General features: G+C 41.8%; 1 pseudogene; it reads right to left on the bottom strand.

Annotated features, from left to right (window-relative positions):
- Positions 1–8,276: 8,276 nt before the first annotated feature.
- Positions 8,277–9,471, bottom strand: LOC120864376 (annotated as a pseudogene).
- Between the last annotated feature and the right edge of the window lie 8,638 nt (positions 9,472–18,109).

The raw sequence follows: 18,109 nt of genomic DNA, 5'->3' as shown, positions 1-18,109 counted from the left end.
GTAACCTAAGGAATCTGATGTTAAATTCAGATAGATAGTATTGTTGTAGGAAGGGGGACCCCTTCCAAGGCCCGAAACTGGGCTCTTGTCTAACACTCGGAAATGAATTGTCCAAGGAGACACATCTGCTGACAAAGCAAGAGATTTTATTGGGAAAGAGCACCCGGGTGGAGAGCAGTAGGGTAAGGGAACCCAGGAAAACTGCTCTGCCACGGGGCTCGCAGTGTCAGGTTTTATAGTGATGGGATTAGTTTCCGGGTGGTCTTTGGCCAATCATTCTAATTCAGAGTCTTTCCTGGTGGCCCACACATTGCTCAGCCAAGATGGATGCTAGCGAGAGGGATTCTGGGAAGTGGATGGACTCGCGGTGTCTCCTTTCAACCTTTCCTGAACTCTTCTGGTTGGTGGTGGCTTATTAGTCCCGTATTCCTTATCAGGATCTCCTGTCATAAAACAACTCATGCAAATAGTTACTATGGTGCCTGGCCAGAGTGGGCGGTTTCAATCAGAGTGCTTCCCCTAACAGTATAAGGATTGAATTGAATTGTAGAATACCTAACTGGTGCTAGAGAATTGCTTGGATGTATGGAGGACTCCCCCTCCCCCTTCCAATCTAATACATACACACACAAACATACATTACAATTGGTGACTAGAACCTTTAAAAGGGACCCTGAACTTCTAACTAATTGGGGGGCATATACACGGGAGGGTGTGTTTTCTAACATAACTCACAGATTTGCATGTAAGAAGATGCTCCTATTCTTTGATTATCTGGGGCTGGCTATCTCTTGTCTGAGTATTATATTAACCTCCAAACTGGTCTTTCTACTGTCACCTTTGTCCCCTGTCCCAATCTCATTTTCACATAGTAGCCAGAAGAATTGCTTAAAAACGTGAAATACAACTTGTTCTCCCCTTCTTTCACTCTGTCCAGCCACTCAGGATTTCACACTATTCTGCAAGTACACTAAACACATCTCCTCAGGCCCTTTGCACTTGCCCTTGCCTCTGCCTGAAATATTCTTTCAGATTCTGACACATTTCACTCATTTCATTCAGGCGTCTGCTCAAATGCCCCTTATCAAGGAGGAGTACTCTAATGAGACTATTGAAAACAGCATCCAGTTCATTTTTCATTCTCCTTACTTTGTTTCATTTGTTTTCATAATATTTATCCCTGTTTGATATGTTATATTTTTATTTATTTCCTTTTCTCACTCCTTCCCCCTTCCTTCCCCTCCAGTATAAAGTCTATGAGAATTCTGGGCTATTCATTGCCCACCTAAAACAATTCTATTTTAGGTCAGACTTCCTGGAACGGAATGCTGTGACTAGTACTCAGGAGATTTCCTAGGGCTTGTTCACAGGAGTAGCAAGTGAAATGAAGAAGTGCGATGGGATAGAGGTAGATGTAGAACTGATTGGTAATTGCAGCAACGTCGTGGCCTCAGCTCTGGGATGGCCCTTGGGTTGCCCTGAATTAAGGCAAGGATTAAGAATTAAGGCTAAACCTCAGAAATGAGCAGTCACTGGAGGTGGGTTGCTACTGGAGAAGGAACAAAATGCTGGGCAAGGCCTCTTCCTTCTGCGAAATTCTCTGAGCAGTTCTCACAGAGGGACTCCCCTTAAAGCTCTAAGTAGCCAGTATTCTCAAGCAGCTCGTGGTCCTAAGGAAGAAGGAGAGCTGCTGTCCCCCAGCACCCTCTCCAAGTGCTGGATACCTGGGTATTGAGAGCCTGAATATCTTTCTGGCTGTGACACTACTCTCCGTCTGAGGTGTCTTTGGTCCTGTTCCAGTGCTGTCAACCCTGAGAACTCAGTGCACCCTGTGACCCCTGCTTACTACCAAGCAGCCACTTGGAGCAGCTTCCCAAAGTCAGGAGATGGAGAGGGTCCGCTGAGGCCTAGTCTCAGAAGTCAGAGCTAGCCTTCCGCTTTGGAAAGCTGATATCAGGCCTGAAAGTGAGAGGTGTTTCTGCTCTGTGTCCTTGGGGACAAAAGCAAGAAAAGAATATTTACTAAAAAAGACAATCCATTTCTTTGGGGCAAATCTTTCCCAGATATTTTTAAGAATGAATAAGGAACCATTACATTTGATATAAAACAACTGAAAAGTCTATGATTTTAGGCCATAATCACACCACAAACTGATTTTAAATGTCTCAAATCTCAAAAATGTATGCCTCCTGGAATACTCAAAGCAACAAAGTCGATATTCATTCATTCATTCACTAAGTCATCCGTCTGTTCAGTCGCTCGTTCACTCAACAGTCTTTTTTTAAATGTCAAGATGCATTCTAGGTGGATGGTGAATATATAAAACTAAAACATTAACTTCTTTAAAAATTCTTACATTTTGTGCTAAGATAAGTTTCTTTATCACATGAATTATCTCAGTTTATTGTACAATAATTCTATAATGTGGATATTATGGCACATATTATTTTTCTCACTTTTTTGAATTAGAGTGATTAAATCACTTGCTTAAGATCATACAACTAGTAATTGGCAGTGGCATCCAACCAAGATGTTTGAGTTTGTAAAAGTCTCAATTGATAGTATACTCTCTCTCCAAACAGGGAATTAGACTCTTAAGAAGCTTACATTTCAATAGAGAGACAGATAAAACAGTAAATGAAGTTGCACCACTGAGGGAGTTAAGATGTGCCTCCAAGATCCAAGTATCAGGTCCATGTCCATTCTTCTCTACTTGTTTGTATACTTCAAGAATGGAAGATTATAGTATTCCTAGCAATTTAATCATAATGCTTTGGCTGCATGTAACAGAATATCCAATGAAAATGGGTTTAAATGATAGAGTAATTGCACATAGGAAGAATTCTGGAAGTAGGTAATGCCTAGGTTGATTGATTTGGTAGCTCAGTGAGGTCGGGCTCTGGGTCAACTTTGCCATGAAGACACTTGGCCCAGCTCTATACTAAGCCATTATGAAGAACAGAGCTCTGGGCTCCATAGACTTTGGTGAGGAGCACGAAGGGTAGCAGAAAAGACCCCACACCAAAGATCTTATATGTGCACAGGAATTGAGTAGGGTCAGTTGCCTCAGTAAATTTTACATTTTACCTGAAACCTCCTGTCTTCAAAAATATTACCTGAACTTTAGACAGTTGGAGTCTTCAGGCCACTGGACCTAGATTCAGATTCCCTGGGATGGGTTGGGAGTGACCCAAGGGCTGCAAAGCAATCCTAAGGTGAATATCTGTGGTAAAGCCAGACTGAGAGCCAAGCAGAGAATCTGACCAGAGCCACACCTAGGGAGCCAAGGAACAATGATAAGGAGAGAAATTAGAGAGACTGAAGCTGAGCAAGCAAGTGTGGAGTGTAGTTAGGAAGTAGTGCCTGAGGTCATTCCTGAAAGTGGGACCTCTTTGAGGCATCTCCCTTCAACATCTCGAGAAAAGAGCTGCACTAGTTCAGATACAAACGGAATAAGTAAATGGGAGAACAAATGACAAAGATATCTTCACTTCCCATTTCTAAACAGGTAGTCTTGAGGACCAAAGCAGGAGAGATGAGGTTACCTGGGTTTGGCTTTTTAAAATGTTCAGAAGTGTAACAGATTGTGCACTGCTGAGACATACTATTTTTATTTATACCCACCACACAGACTGTGGGATCCTAGTTCCCAACCAGAGATTGAACCTGCACACACAGGCAATGAAAGCACAGAGTCTTAACCACTGGACCGCCAGGGAATTCTGACACACTACTTTAAATAAGAAAATATTTTTGGTTGAAATCTAGGGTGATATGTAGTATTAAAACAGTCTCTTTTGTTTATGAGGGTCTTGATGGAGTATGCAAAGAATTCATCTATTAGTCCTGTAGTTGCTGACATGCTGTTTCTAGTACATACTGAAGGAAGTTGCCCCTGTTTCTTTTTCCTGGAATAAAATGTTACTTACCACTGTGAACATCTTTCACTATGTTCATGAACAACGTAGCGGAAATGAGTAATAAACAGAATGCTGTCAAATATATATCTTCCCATAATAGATCCTATACCTTAAAATGCCTACAGGGAATCACTTTTTAAAGTCTGTAACATGCAGTAGTTTTGATACAACTGGTTGAGCCATGCAGAAATGATTAAAAAAAGGAGTAATAAATTCAGATTTTACACCAGGCACTGAGCATTAAGCCAAAATGAAACTACTGTACTCAAATCTTCTGCAGCTTAGAGCTAATTAGACCTACATTTCTGGATGGCATGAGCATCATGCAATGCAGCAATTGTTATAATAACTATATTCTCCTTGAGTGCTGTGTGGTGATTTACACCAGTGATGCCTTTCAGGGCTAATGGACTTTCTAGGAGGAAGTCTCTGGGTGCTCTGGAGCAGAAATGGGAGCTTTGCCCTGGGGCATCTCTCCCTATTGGATTCCTGATGATTGTGTGAGTGTTTGGCAGGGCAGAGGTATAGCCCAGGGGGCAGTAATGTCCCTGTGTATTTTAGTTACCAGTGAAACACACTATTTCAGATAATGACAGGGTTTTATATAGATTTGAAGAGAAGCGATAGTTTGTACTACCACTGAGGGTTGTTGGGAGGATAAAATATGACTGTGTCTATTAAGTTCTTAGCATACTGCCTAGCACATAGTAAGCACTCAATAAATAGGGGCTCTTTTAAAAAGTAAATGCTCTATCTATGGCTTGGAATATATATAGTTTATCGCAGATTGACTTTTAGCTCTAAAATGAGGTACTGTGTCAACTGATGCTGCGTGGTTAGTGATTTTAATGCCTTGGATTTCCCCAGAAAATTACATAAGCAAGGGTAATCCACGGTCTCTGTTGATCCTGGCTGATGTTTCACACATATAAGTGTGCTAAACTCCAACCTGAGAAATACAGGCTTGACTCAGTGGAAAGCATGTCTGGACTCTCCAGCCCCCGCACCTATTTTGTGAAGAGAGCCTATTGCGATGGTAGGGAGATTTCCAAATTACCAGCCAAGAGGGTGGTGAGAGGGCAGACCATTTTCTGGGAGGTCATGGTAGGGGCCAAGTGGGAAGGGAAGAGAGGATTCCTTGCAAAAGCTACACAGGCATGATCCAAGGAGGATTGGTATGGACTGTCTTCCAGGGAAACCAGATTGCCACACGGTGATGACAAGGAAATGATAATGTTAGTACTTCCTGAGCTCTTTTCAAATCCTTCATTCATATCTTAAAATGAAACTCAGATATACTGAATGCTTCATCTTTTTCCAGATCTGGACCAAATCTTTTATATGTTTGATTTTTTTTCTAATCCTCTCAATGACATGTAATGTGGATATTGTTAGTGCCATTCCTTTTGGACAGGGAAACTGAAATTTGGTGTGGTTATATGACTTGGCCATAATGTGACCCAATTAATAGGTATACTGGAGTTTAACTCAGTTTAGTCTAACTCAGAAAGTCATGATCCTGCCCCTGTCCCCATGTTCCCTGCTGAGAAGATTGTGGGATTGCATTTGTTCATTGTCCCCAGATGCTCTCAGTTTGTAGTACAAGACCTCATGCTTTTTGGCTACCAGTCAAGGAATGAATTCAGCCTCCTACCAGCCCTGATAGATCCCCTGCCTCATGCTCAGCACCACACGAGTTAGAGTGGGATAGAAGGATTAAGAGCTCAGGAAGTACTACCATTATCATTTCCTTGGTTTCAAGGGAAGAGCACACATGGGTCATTTAGTGAGCAGTCCAACACACTGTACAACCAAAGACTAGCGCAGAAGGCGCCACAACCTCCCGCCAAGTACGTCACAGCGCTTACTGCGTGCACCCCATGCCATCAACTCTAATTCTTGTGGCCCTCTTTCCTGCTGATTCTGGGCCTGGTCTTGGTTTCAGAATCCCTTTCAGTGCAGGACCCCCGGAGGACTATAGTCACCATCTCCCTGTAAGTGTTGTTGTCACTCAGAGGAGCAGGAGATTGGAGATCTGGAGGTCTCGACAAAGGCTTACTGGGGGTCGTGGGTTGAAACGCAGTCCTGAAGGGGTTAGAATTTGAGACTGGGATTACAAGAAAAGAGTATTCCAGGTGGAAAGAAGCACATTAGCAAAGCCTCTGAGTTGAGAGTGAGGGAGTAGCCTCCTGGGGATGGGGACAGAGTGACTTTCCCGATGTGGATGCTCTTGGGGCAGAAAGAATGAGATTGAATAGAACTTTTTTTGACTTGATTTTGACCTATTTACGAACATCCTAGCCTATCTCAGAGATAATAAGATAGTAAGAATATTAACTCCTATTTATTGAGGTTATTGTGCCAGTTTTACTGCTATTGCATACAGGCATTGTCTTTCTTTTTTTTTTTTATCCTTAGAACAAAGTAAGTATTGGCATTCCCATTTTATAAACGAGAGTAAGACATAATAGGTTATATAGCTAGTTACATAGCTGGTAGGGTAGGTTACTGAAATTCAAGAACATCTGAAAGACTTTACCAAAAAGTACCTGATCCTGTGAACTGTATCTTCCCGGCATGGTCTTCTGCTGCACATGTGCACCTGTACATATAAAAAGACAATGCACACCCGTATCCACACATACACTCATAGTACAAATACCAGATATGGATGTAGCTACACACATGCACATACACGCACAGACATATGCGTAGACTGTATGCACGCCGTTCTTCTGGGACGAGTCACTGCTCTTTGATCCCAGGGGTAAGTATAATGACCCAGAACAGGCCAATCAGCTTTTTTTCCCCCAGCATTTGAATCTCAGGCAGAGATACATAGAGACAGAAGAAAGCTGAGCCATCTGATAACAATGCTCTGGAGAATGCATCCTGAGTGACTGATATCCCTGAGCTGCTGGGTTCTTGTCCTTCTTGTGCTTCGTTAACCACCTCTTCGGTTTATTCTGCAAAGCCTCACAGTAAACTTGCAATTACTTTTTTTCCCCCCTAAGTCAATTTCTATTGCTTTCTACCAAAAAGCTCTAATTGATACAAATTATCTCTTCAGTTTAGCTAGTGCCAGTGATGGGGGTCCATTCTAATGACAATGGTGGTCAGTGAAATGCTGAAAGTAAGGAAGGGGCTTTTCATCGTTGTGTTACAAAACTGTCCATGGGGTAGGGTCATAATATAAAGGAGACTGTTAAAAGAGGGTCTTCTAGAATTTATAGTAATAAGCAAGTTTCAAATGGGAGCCAAGACAGAAAGCCCTTATTCTGAATCCATAAATTATAACATCATGGCCTGATGTTACTTTTCTTGGTTGTAGCTTGCCTATGTTTTCCCCATCACTTTTTTTCTGGTATGGATATGATGGCTAGATAATATTTTGCCTCTTCACCCTTCAATCCTTCAGTGGATATTTACTGAAATACTCCATATGATGGTAGATAATTGGGAATACAGGAGTAGTTAAAACTACAGAAACAGAAATGTAGAGCCGAAGACACATTTTAAATGGTGTAGTCCAACCCCTCTTCTCATAGAAAATAGAGGTTTAGAACAGTTGAGTGACTTAAGTAGGATCACAGAGCTTAGTGTTAGTGCACATTTGGGGACTTGTGATGTAGGTCTTGTCTCCTAGGTTTGTGATATTAATGGTTCCTGATCAGACTCCTAGAATTTAGATGGAATGTTGGGACATGCCGACAGGAAGCGACTGGCAAACTCAGCCCTGCGTCAGGTAACCCTCCTTTTTCTTGACTGAGTAGCTCTGCAGTAAACAAATATCCCAAAACACAAAATTAACAGTGGTTTCCAGTCTAAGCTGAAAACTTAGTTTGGAGACTTCGTATGGAAGTCCTTCCATAGGATCACTAGTTATCTGTATCTTCCATTCCCAAATTGGGCTTTTGAAGGTGAGATCACCCAAAGGGAGAATAGTACCTGTTGTGCCAATGTTATCCCAATGAGCCACATGAAGTATAGAGCTCTGTTTTTACTCAGTAGGCACAGAGAACCCCAATAGTTGAGAAAAAGAGATAAGTGTCTTATAAAGCAAGATAAAATCTCCTTATTCACTGACTGACTTTAGATGCATTAAATCTAAACAGAGAAATGTGGACCAGTGGATGTCAGAATCTTGCCATCTTATCGATCAAGTAAAGACCCTAGCTTTTTTTTTTTTTTACCTTAAGAAAATCAATAGCTTTATTTTTCTTCAATATACATTTAAAAAACCGGTCTGAGAAGAGGTTTCATGAAATAGACCAGAGGACTTTATACAAACTCAGGAATTCCAGATCAGCAAGACAAAGTGCACAGACGACATACTCTTCCCCAGGGCCCTGGAGCTTAGGACTGTCCCAACAGAGGTGAGGCGAGCTCCTGGATGGCTTTTGAGTTCAGCTGAGGAATTGTGCTGATCGTCAGGAGTTTGCTACTTGCATACTTATTCTTGACGGTGGTGAACTTGGTCATGTTCTTGTTGACGCGCCCGATGTTTTTGGCCAGGTGCCACATGACCTTCAGCACCTCGCTCTCTATGTAGCCGGTGTAACTTAAAGCTGCTGCTTCAAGTTCCATTTTCCTTGGCTAGAACCTTCTGGGATAGGCAGGAAGTGCCTGCCACCACCTTTGAACAGTGATAGGGCACCATGTCATAGTCAATGAGAGTCAGCTCCATCAAGAATTTGGCTGAAGTGTGCTATTCAACATCGACATTCCCGGCTTTCGATGCCTGCCTTAGAAATAGAGTGGCAACGGTCGACTCAGCTCAAATTTCAGTTCTTTCAAAATCAGAGTTTACATTTCTCAAATTTGAGAACTGGTGTAAGCACTGTTGGTGATGTAAACAAAGTCTTCAATGTTTGGAGAAAACATTTCCTCATACTTGGAAGCCAAGAGCAGTGCCATAATGCCAACCAGTGGAAGCTTCTCAGGAGAGACTGGCTGAGCCTGTGAATATCGGTCCATGATGGCAACACACATGTACAGCGTTTCCTGCAGCAGCCTGAACTTGGACTGCACTTGTACCAGCCAGTCCACCAGCATGGCACACATGCGGCCATTTATATCTCTCCCATCTAAGAAATGTTTATGGACTGCCGCACTTCAAGCTGCCTACATACTGGTAGATATCCTTCACATAGTCGCTGCAGAGCTGAGGGTTCTCCTAGTCCTCAGTATCAATATCCTCAATTTTGTAGAGCAAGGCATCAGAGAAGGCTTGGCAGAGGTTCTCTTCCTTCATGGAGACATCCTGAGGTGTGAGAGAAGGACCCTTTGGAGCCAACACGTCCATCTGTACTGGTTTCACAGAAGCAGTAGGTTTTGGGTGCTTGTTGACATTTGTTGTTTTGGTGGGTGGAACAGGCACTTTAGTGTTCTGGGTTTTCTGAGCTGCTTGTGTGGCTCGGGTTGTAAACCAATTTCCAATTTCTTCTAAAACTTCCCACCTGATAGTCACATGACTTTTAGGTTTAGAATTAACTCCTGTGTCATTATTCTCTAAATTGGTGGATGCTGTCGGGCGTCGAAACAGCACCATGAGGAAATGGACAGGCAAGAGTGGCAGCCCCCCACCAGGGGAGGACTCAGACTGAACACGGAGAACACTAGTCTCCACTGTGCCGTTAGGACTGCCAAGACTGTAGCTTTTAATGACTATCTTAGGGTACCTTGATCTTTGCAGTATAAGGTAGAATGGACCATTTGTTCCTCCTTGAAATTCAGTTTTTCCTTGACTTCGGTAACACCATAGACTTGATTTTATTATTTCTGGTTGCCTCTTCTCACTACGTTCTTTGTGGCTTCCTCTTCTCCCACCTCTCCTTTTAATGTTGGGTATTACAAGATTTTGTCTTTGATATATCCCTCTGTTTGTTTTATAAACTCTTCCTAGTCAACTTTGTTATGGCAGTCATCAGCTGGTCCCCCAGTACCCATCCACCCTTCCTTTAGTGAAAGCAAACTGATCTCTTTTGATGGGATGGACAAAACCTTTACGTCTCTCAGCATATGTGATTCTGATGTACCGATAAATAACAACCAGAATTCAGGGTGGGAGGGAGCCATAATTTGTAATATTTCTTTGGTGCAAATACTCTCACCACCATCAGAGGCTACTAATTCAGGACATATTAAATGAACACCTAATATGTGCCAGAAGGTGCTGTTTTAGAGATTGGGAATCCACAATGTGAAAAGGACCAAAATTATCTCTGAGCTCATGGAGTTTATATTCTAGTTATACAGACAGGTAATAAATAATTAAATACATAAATTAAATAACAAGATAATATCAGGTAGTGATAAAGTAGAATAAAGGTGAGATGAGTGACTAAGGTAGGGCGCTATCTTAGACAGTGTGGAACTTTTGCTTGAACTGTTGGAAAGAGATGGTCTTTTTTTGTGGTTACTAAACTTGTAGGATGTCAGCCAGGAGGCGCTGGTATCCATTTCCTCACCTAGACAGGGGAGAAGCAGAGATAAAAGATGGAGATGAAGAGAGACAGATTCCTGGTGGTAACATTTGGATGTTTGAACATTTGGACATCTTTACCCAGCTGTATCTAATGCCAGCATACCTTGGTACTTTTTAAGCATTTGAGCCAATAAATACCCTCCAGACAGTTTGTGTCTTTACTAATTATACGTATCTCTCCCATCTCTTCAAATACTATTTATAGATATACAACATGAATAAATACTATTTATTCATATATAATATATGAATGACTCCAAAATCTCTATCTAAATTGGATCTGATTCTAAAATCCAGACACACGTGCATACATACAGCTGTATAGATGCCTACTAGGTATCTTCACATGCAGAGTTTTGCAAAATCACAGATATAATATGTATAAATTTCAATTCACCATCTTTCCTCCACAAACTGCTCACTCTGTTTAGTATTTCTACTCAACAAGTCAAAACTATGGATGTAGTTTTGTACTCCTTCTGCTTCAACCTCTGTAACAAATAGACAGTTAATTCCCATGGAATATAGCTCATAAATGCCTTGGGAACATACCCTCTTTTCTCTCCATTCCCACTCCTCAAGCTCAGGGGCTTGTTCTGGGTCTCTGAATCCATTCTTCCTTCCCTTTAGTTTCAATTTCTAATTGTTACCAGAGTATAAATACTCTCTTTTTAACACTAAGTTCAATAGTAAATGTGATTTTAGATTTTGTATCAGTCAGGATTCTCCAGAGAAACCAAACCTCTAGGAGGAAACAATAAGAGTTTTATGTATATATGCTTATATATATATATGCATATATGAACATATAAATACATATATTAATATATAAATATATATGTAGAATATATATACATATACATTCACACACATACAATATATAAAAAGATTTATTTTAAGGAACTGGCTCATGAGGTTATGAGGGCTGGTAAGTCTGTAATATGTAGGGCAGGCTGGCAGCTCAGACAGGATTTCTGTTAGTCTTGAGTCAGAATTTCTTTTTCCAAAAATTCTCAGTCTTTTTAATCTTTGCTCTTAAGGCCCTCAACTGATTGGATGAGTTCCACTCATGAGTTCCGGCTTTACTTAAAGCCAACTGATTGTAATAGTTACTCACATTTACAAAATGCCTACATAGCAGCATCTAGATTAGTGCTTGACCAAACAACTGGATACCATAACCTAGCCAAGTTGCCACATAAAATTAATCATCATGGACCAAGGCTAGGCCTTATGAAACTGGCTACCTCCAGGCTTTGAGAATTCCTGGATGATTTCAATAGTTTCTTTTTTTCTCTTTAATTGAATTGTCTTTATTTTCTTAGTTAATTTTTTATTGGAGTATAGATGATTTACAATGTTGTGTGAATTTCTGGTGTATAGCAAAGTGAGTCAGTTATACATATACATATATCCACTCCTTCTTAGATTCTACTTCCATATAGGTCGCTACAGAGTATTGAAAAGAGTTCCCTGTGCTCTACAGTAGGTTCTTATTAGTTATCTATTTTATATATAGTTGTTTCTTGAGAAGGCAAGTTGAGGTAGCTGAGTGTCGAAGGCATAATCTCGTGTGCAAGAGAACCACTGGGGTGCTTGTCAAAACTGTTGGTTTCCTGACTTCATTCTGAGAGGATTCTTACTCCCAAGGTCTAAGTTGGGTATGATGTTAATTTTGTGGGTCTTCACCAGGATTTTTTAAAAAAGAGATAACTATAAGATAGAAGATATCAGAGGACATCCTGTGTGGTAAAAGTGAGTATTGATTCAAGTGAAAATTTTGCATTTTTTTTGCACACATACTTATAAGTGTGTGCATGGAGGTCTGAGGCATATTGCAAAATGTATTTTTAACTCTGAGGCACAGTCAAGGTCAAAAAAAGTTCGAATACCCCCAATGAGGAATATGGTCAATATTCACCCTTGTGAAATGATGTGGCAAATAAGTCTTTCTCTTTCCTTATTCCATGAACTTTTATTGCCATTCATAGCTCCATCCATCCTTCCTTGGGCAGTTTCTTCATCTTCAGGTCTTGTTGAGTTCAGTGGTTATGGAGTAATGAAAGGTTAAGGCAGAGAGTGTACAAAACAAGGGCACAAAATCGCCATTTCCACCAGCCCCAGCATCTTCTTCCTTCTCGCCACTTCCTCACCATTCATCCCTAGCGTCCCTCTTTGCAATTTGTAAGACTTTCTGTTGCCTGTGCTGCAGGGACAGCAGAAGCCTGAAGTCAGATGTAGGGTCAAAGCACCCCACAGAGCTGATAGCAATAGCAAAGTGTACTTTAATAACTCTCAGTTCCCAAGCAGCTCTGGGAACCAAGCGCGGGACTTCCTCTGCCTTTTCTCCTCGGCTTCCTGGCCTGAGGGAAGACCTGACTGATGGCTTTGAATATCCATCAACAAATAATAAATAATAATAATAACCTGCCTGCCGCAGGCTTGTCGGAGTCAGGGAGGCTGGGTTTGCTGACGCTTTCTTGCTACTTAATACAACTTCAGAGTCAATTTTAAGCAGCAACCATAGCAGCTTTGCACCAGGGACTTGTCCTTGCTGCTGTCCTTAGGTCTGATTCCCAGGGTTGGGACCCATCTGGGGGAAATTGTGAAATGGGTGGAACACCCATGGTGACGTTGGAATTCAAGATCTGCAAGTTTATTCTTTCCTCAGATTTGCCTCTTAGGCACCACGGTGTTCTCAAATGTCCCCACTTCCCTCTTTTCTTCCAGTTTATGGGCTGGAAAAGACCCAGATTGAAGAAATAAGTCCTGGGTTGTAAGGAGGCATCTTTTCAGAGAACACTTACTCTCTGTAATGATTAAGCTCTTGGGCTTTGGGGTCAGAATTCCTGGGTTTGAATTTGAGTTTCTGTTCTTCCATCTAAGTGTGTGTGTGAGAGAGAGACAGAGAGATCCTGAACATATTACTCAACTTCTCTGAGCTTCAATTCCTCATTTGCAAAACACACATCATATTCATAGTAATAATTATAATTGGTAACATTTCTTTAGTGCTTGTTATGTTCCCAGCAGTGTTCTAAGTGTTTTACCTGAATTATCGCCTTGAAGCCTCCTAAGAATCCCATGAGAAAGGTTATGTAATTGTCTTTGGCTTACAGATGGGGACACTGAGGCAGAGAGTGGATAAGGAACTTGCTTCAGGCCACACAGCTGCTAAACGGTGGGCTAAGATTGCTCACAAAGCTGGGCCTCTGCTCCGCGTCTCCCGGATGCTAAGTGGCAGAAAGCATGGTCAGGCTTAGTTAAAATCCAGGCTCTGGGACAGGGGAAGTTTCCCTTTAGGATTTTGACTAGTCCAAAGTAAACATTTTTAATTCCAAATTTTCAGGTCCGGGGAAATTGTTGGTGTAGATAATTACCCTAACACCATACAAAGTTGCTATAGCAACTGTTCTCAACTCCACTCACCCTCCAGACCAGCCCTGAGAGCCAGGGGTGGGCTTTGCCTCTCCAAAATATCAGCTCATTGACAAGAGACACCTTGTGCTCTGAGGTTCTTTATAGCACCCAGCACGTTGGAAAGCTTATCCTGGTTGTCCAGAGAGTTTTAAAGTCCATTCAGCATGGTAAATGGGCTCTTGTGTGAGGGCCCTGGCTCCCCAAGCCTTCCTTCTCTCATCTCTCTAAAGAATGGCCTACCCATGGCGATTCTTTTTGAAAGTGCAAACACTCTTGGTTGGAGGAAATTTTCAGACATTAATTTCTTAGAGTGGCTTCTTGATCAGATTACTTTCCTTCCAGTGAGGAGCCAGGAACCCCTGCACCCAGGAGGAGGGGAAGCTGGAGTCAGATATTGACGGTCTGAGTTTTCCCTGAGTGGTTACCCTGGGCTAGACTAGATCGTGGACTCCGTGTGGAATACTGCTCTGGGCTGTGGCAGAAGATGATATTTCTTTGTTGCTCATGGTCAAAGACTGAGGGGGCCCTTCTGTATTTTCTATAAGCTGGGATCCAGCCTGGGAATCTTGCATTTGCAATTTCCCACAAATGTCTGCTACCCTATCACTTGCTTCTGAACCTCCCAGAGATGAATAATTTAGTTGGCACAGAAATAAAAGTCCCAACACTCTCATCTCATTTCATTTTGGATTCATGTTTAGCAGCTAGCGGTAGAAGGGGACAGTAGAGTGACTAAAAGAGACTATAAACTCACGATACATCTCAGCCATATGGCCTCCTTCACGAAGAAAGCTCGTAGTGCCAGGCACGCAATGGCCAAAGCCCTCCATGGTGAGGGGCGTGCTTCACTGGACTCTTGGAAAATGATTCAGCCACACGCACTTCTAACCCAATTTAATGATCCTATTTTGATAGCTTTACGTATTTATTTGCTGGTTAGGAGAAAAACCACCACCTCACAAGGTCTCCCTGCAGGTGCTCTAAATACAGGGCTACTGAAGGAGCCGCTGTCCTTGCTCCATCCTGGGGGCCTAGGGCTTTGGTGTGAGAATGTGGCCTTCAGACGGGCTGGGATGTTTGAAAGGGCAGGGACCAGGGACAGAGGGTGAGGGCGGTGCTAAAGGTTCTGAATAGCCAGCTGGGGTGGGAGCGTGGTCGTGAGGGAACATAATCTGGTGTGATTCTTTGTTTTCATGGCATCACCTCCTACTCCTCAGACCAACAGAATCACCAAGCTGTAAACGGCACACCTTACAAACCAGGGTTCCCTGGCGTGGCTGGAGCATTCATTACCAGCTGTAAAGGCACACCAGCAAGAGAGGTTGCTGTTCTGTAGCCCAATTTTCCATCGCAATAACCCAATTAACTGGTGTGTGTGTTTGTTTTACAAAGCTCCAAGCTACAATAAACCATACAGATACGCAGGCTGCAGAAAGCTCTGTAATTAGGACAAGGTGTACAAATTAAACTACTCTTTTTAAACTTCAAACCAGCTAACTTCTGACATACTGTACTGCTGGGGCTTCTGGGACTGAACCCAATTAACATCTTAGTATTTTATAAGCATCGTTTTAATTGCATTTGTATGCAATCTTCTCTCCAAGTGCCTTTCAAGGTGCTAGTCCTTGTTCGGCTTTTATTACTTTGGTGATTTAAATCTTCTCTCTCAGAGGTTCCCGTTAATAATGACTACTGCTACTTCAAATGCTGGTCCAACATAAAACTCATCTCTCAGAAGAATTATGTTTTAAAACAGTTACATTTAACTTTATTATTACATTTTTAATTTTTTTCACTGTTTGAACATTATGCCTTTAAATGTTTTATCAATCTGTCAGCTCTTGTAATGGCTAGGAAAGAGATTCTTTTTAGAAGATGAGATGCTGGTTCCCCTACCTACCTCCCCTGCTCATCCTTCGTGTGGAGTAAGTGTTTGGTGCCATTGGATGCCGTGAGAGGAGGAGGTAACTGAATGAGTAAATTTGGAGTTTTTAAATTTCCTTATAGGTTTCAGCATCTTTGTCTACATATTGAGGCTGGACCAGACAACTAAGTAATTTTCTTCCTGTCGATATTTTAAAAGGCACCAAAATATGCAGGGATCAAGATAAATAATATCTTAAAGCGATATTAAAAATAAAATCAACAAAATATGACTTGCAGACCAGCCATCATTTTTTGTAAATAAATCTTTTGGTGGCCAGGGCTGGGGTTAGGGGTGACGTATGTGAAGTGGTTTTGCACAAGTGCACACTTGGTGTCTTGTTTTATTTGAAATTCTGATCTTTTATTTTCCATGGAGTTTTTTGGCTTTCATTTGTATCATCAAAAGTGTTGCATTAAAATATTACTTATTTTGATACCTGGGTTTTTGGTGCCTCCTTAAATTTTACACCTGGGTGAGTGAGTGTCTCACTCACCTCCCCCTGTTCCAGACCTTGCTATAAATCTAAGTGCAAAGAGTACTTTAAAAGGGATTGAAACATGTGGAGAAGTCCTAAAGGAAAGTTTTCAGCCAGTGAGTCAAAAATATAGGGGAAAATTCAGCCCAGGGTTCGGTTCTTTCTGAGTGTGATGGCCACAGAAGCCCTCACTTTCTGCTTAGAAGCACTCAACTGAAGGGTGGTGCCTGAGTTTACAGGAATCATGGCATGGCTAACTCTTCCTCTCCAAAACCCTAGCCTATGAGAGCAAAATGTTTTTGTAATTTTCTTTTGGCATGTGCTATTGCAAGAAGGAGTTAGGAAAAATGAGTACTAATGTTGTGCTCAATTAGGATTTCTGTTATTTGGATAAAAATATAGTCTTGAGCAGGCAATGGGATCCTCCTGGAATATTTTAAATCTTTTTGCTTGATTGAGTGTCTTGTCAAACAAAACTGGCAGGCTCTCTCCCAGAGCTGCCTGAATCTATGCAGATATGATTTCTATCATGCCTTTATTATGTGTAGTCTGTAATAAGGATGAGCACATATAAATCATCTCTAGATGGCAGTTAGGATGCAATACTCAAAGGAGAAAGACATTTTTGCTTTCAAATGTCTAGTGATTTCAGATATTATATAGCAAGTCTTCGCTGAACTTCACAATCTTCAATTCTACTCCAGCCCTTCTGTGGAAGAATGAGACTTTCATATCTTTTCTTTGCAAGGATCGCTAGTGTGGTAAGAATCATGTCACTAAGACCAGAGCACTGTATCTTTTTGGCTAGTCTGATGTCAAAGTTGCATTTGAAAAGAGGATACTTCTGTGATTTGATTTAAGAAGTTGGTCTTGAGAGATATGATGGAGGAGACCTCAGATTTGGGGTCTGCTTTTCTCTAAATAGGGCATGAGTCTTAGAGTGGGGAAGTATCAAAATTGTGCTCATCTGAGTCTGAAGAAAGAACAAAGTGCATTTCTGGTGATGTTTCAAAGGATCTTTCTTTCCCCTGGATCAGGAAGTGAGTTATAAATATCTCAACCTCTTCCCAGTGACACAAAGGGTAATTTGGTAAGGAAAAGCAAAACAAAACAAAAGACAAGAGCTCCAGACCTGGCTACTAATGTTGTTGAGCAATTACTATGTATCAGCTACTGAGCACTCCTTGTATTATCTGACTTACTCTTTGGCAGACTGGAACAATACAGGGACTATTCAGATATACATTGTACAGACAAGGAAAGGTAGGCAAGGGTCTACCTATGGTCACAGGTCTGGTAGGTTTGGTAGGTGATGGGCCAGGATTCACATCCAGACACCTTGGTTCCGGAGGTGATTTCTCATCCACCCTGTTCTCATATCCTATGTGGCCTTGGGCCACCTCACCTCCCACATCTCAAGAGGACCAGGACAAAAGTGAAATAGCTAGCTAGGAAATTGAAGTAGGTAGGTGGTCATAAGGTCTCTGAGTCCTACTTCAGTTGCCATTGCAAGGCAGTTTATAGAAATTCTTTGGTTGGGCTGTGGTGAGTGTGTCTAAGTTCTAGGGTGGCAGTCGTGACAGTGAATGGGGTAAACTCCAGACATATTGTGAAGTAGCTTTGGTTTTCAAGGCTTCCACTTCTCTGGTCTGAGGTCTTCTTCCCCTTTCAATGCCTTTCTTTCCTCCCTCCAAGGAGTCTTGGATGTGACTGCTGTAGGTCCACCAGACCAATGCTCACACGCGGCAGCGCACATAGAAAATGACAAGTGAGAATGTCATTGGCAGGTCCGGCTGCAGAGTTGGAAACCTTGTACTGGATCACCAAAACCATGAAGCCTGGGGCTACATATCTCTGATTAGACACATCCCTCCTGGGGC

The sequence above is a fragment of the Oryx dammah genome, unplaced genomic scaffold (genome assembly GCF_014754425.2).
Source record: "Oryx dammah isolate SB20612 unplaced genomic scaffold, SCBI_Odam_1.1 HiC_scaffold_5, whole genome shotgun sequence".
NCBI classification, from domain to species: domain Eukaryota; kingdom Metazoa; phylum Chordata; class Mammalia; order Artiodactyla; family Bovidae; genus Oryx; species Oryx dammah.
The sequence above is the reverse complement of the archived record's forward strand: the minus strand, read 5'-3'. Positions and strand labels throughout refer to the sequence as shown.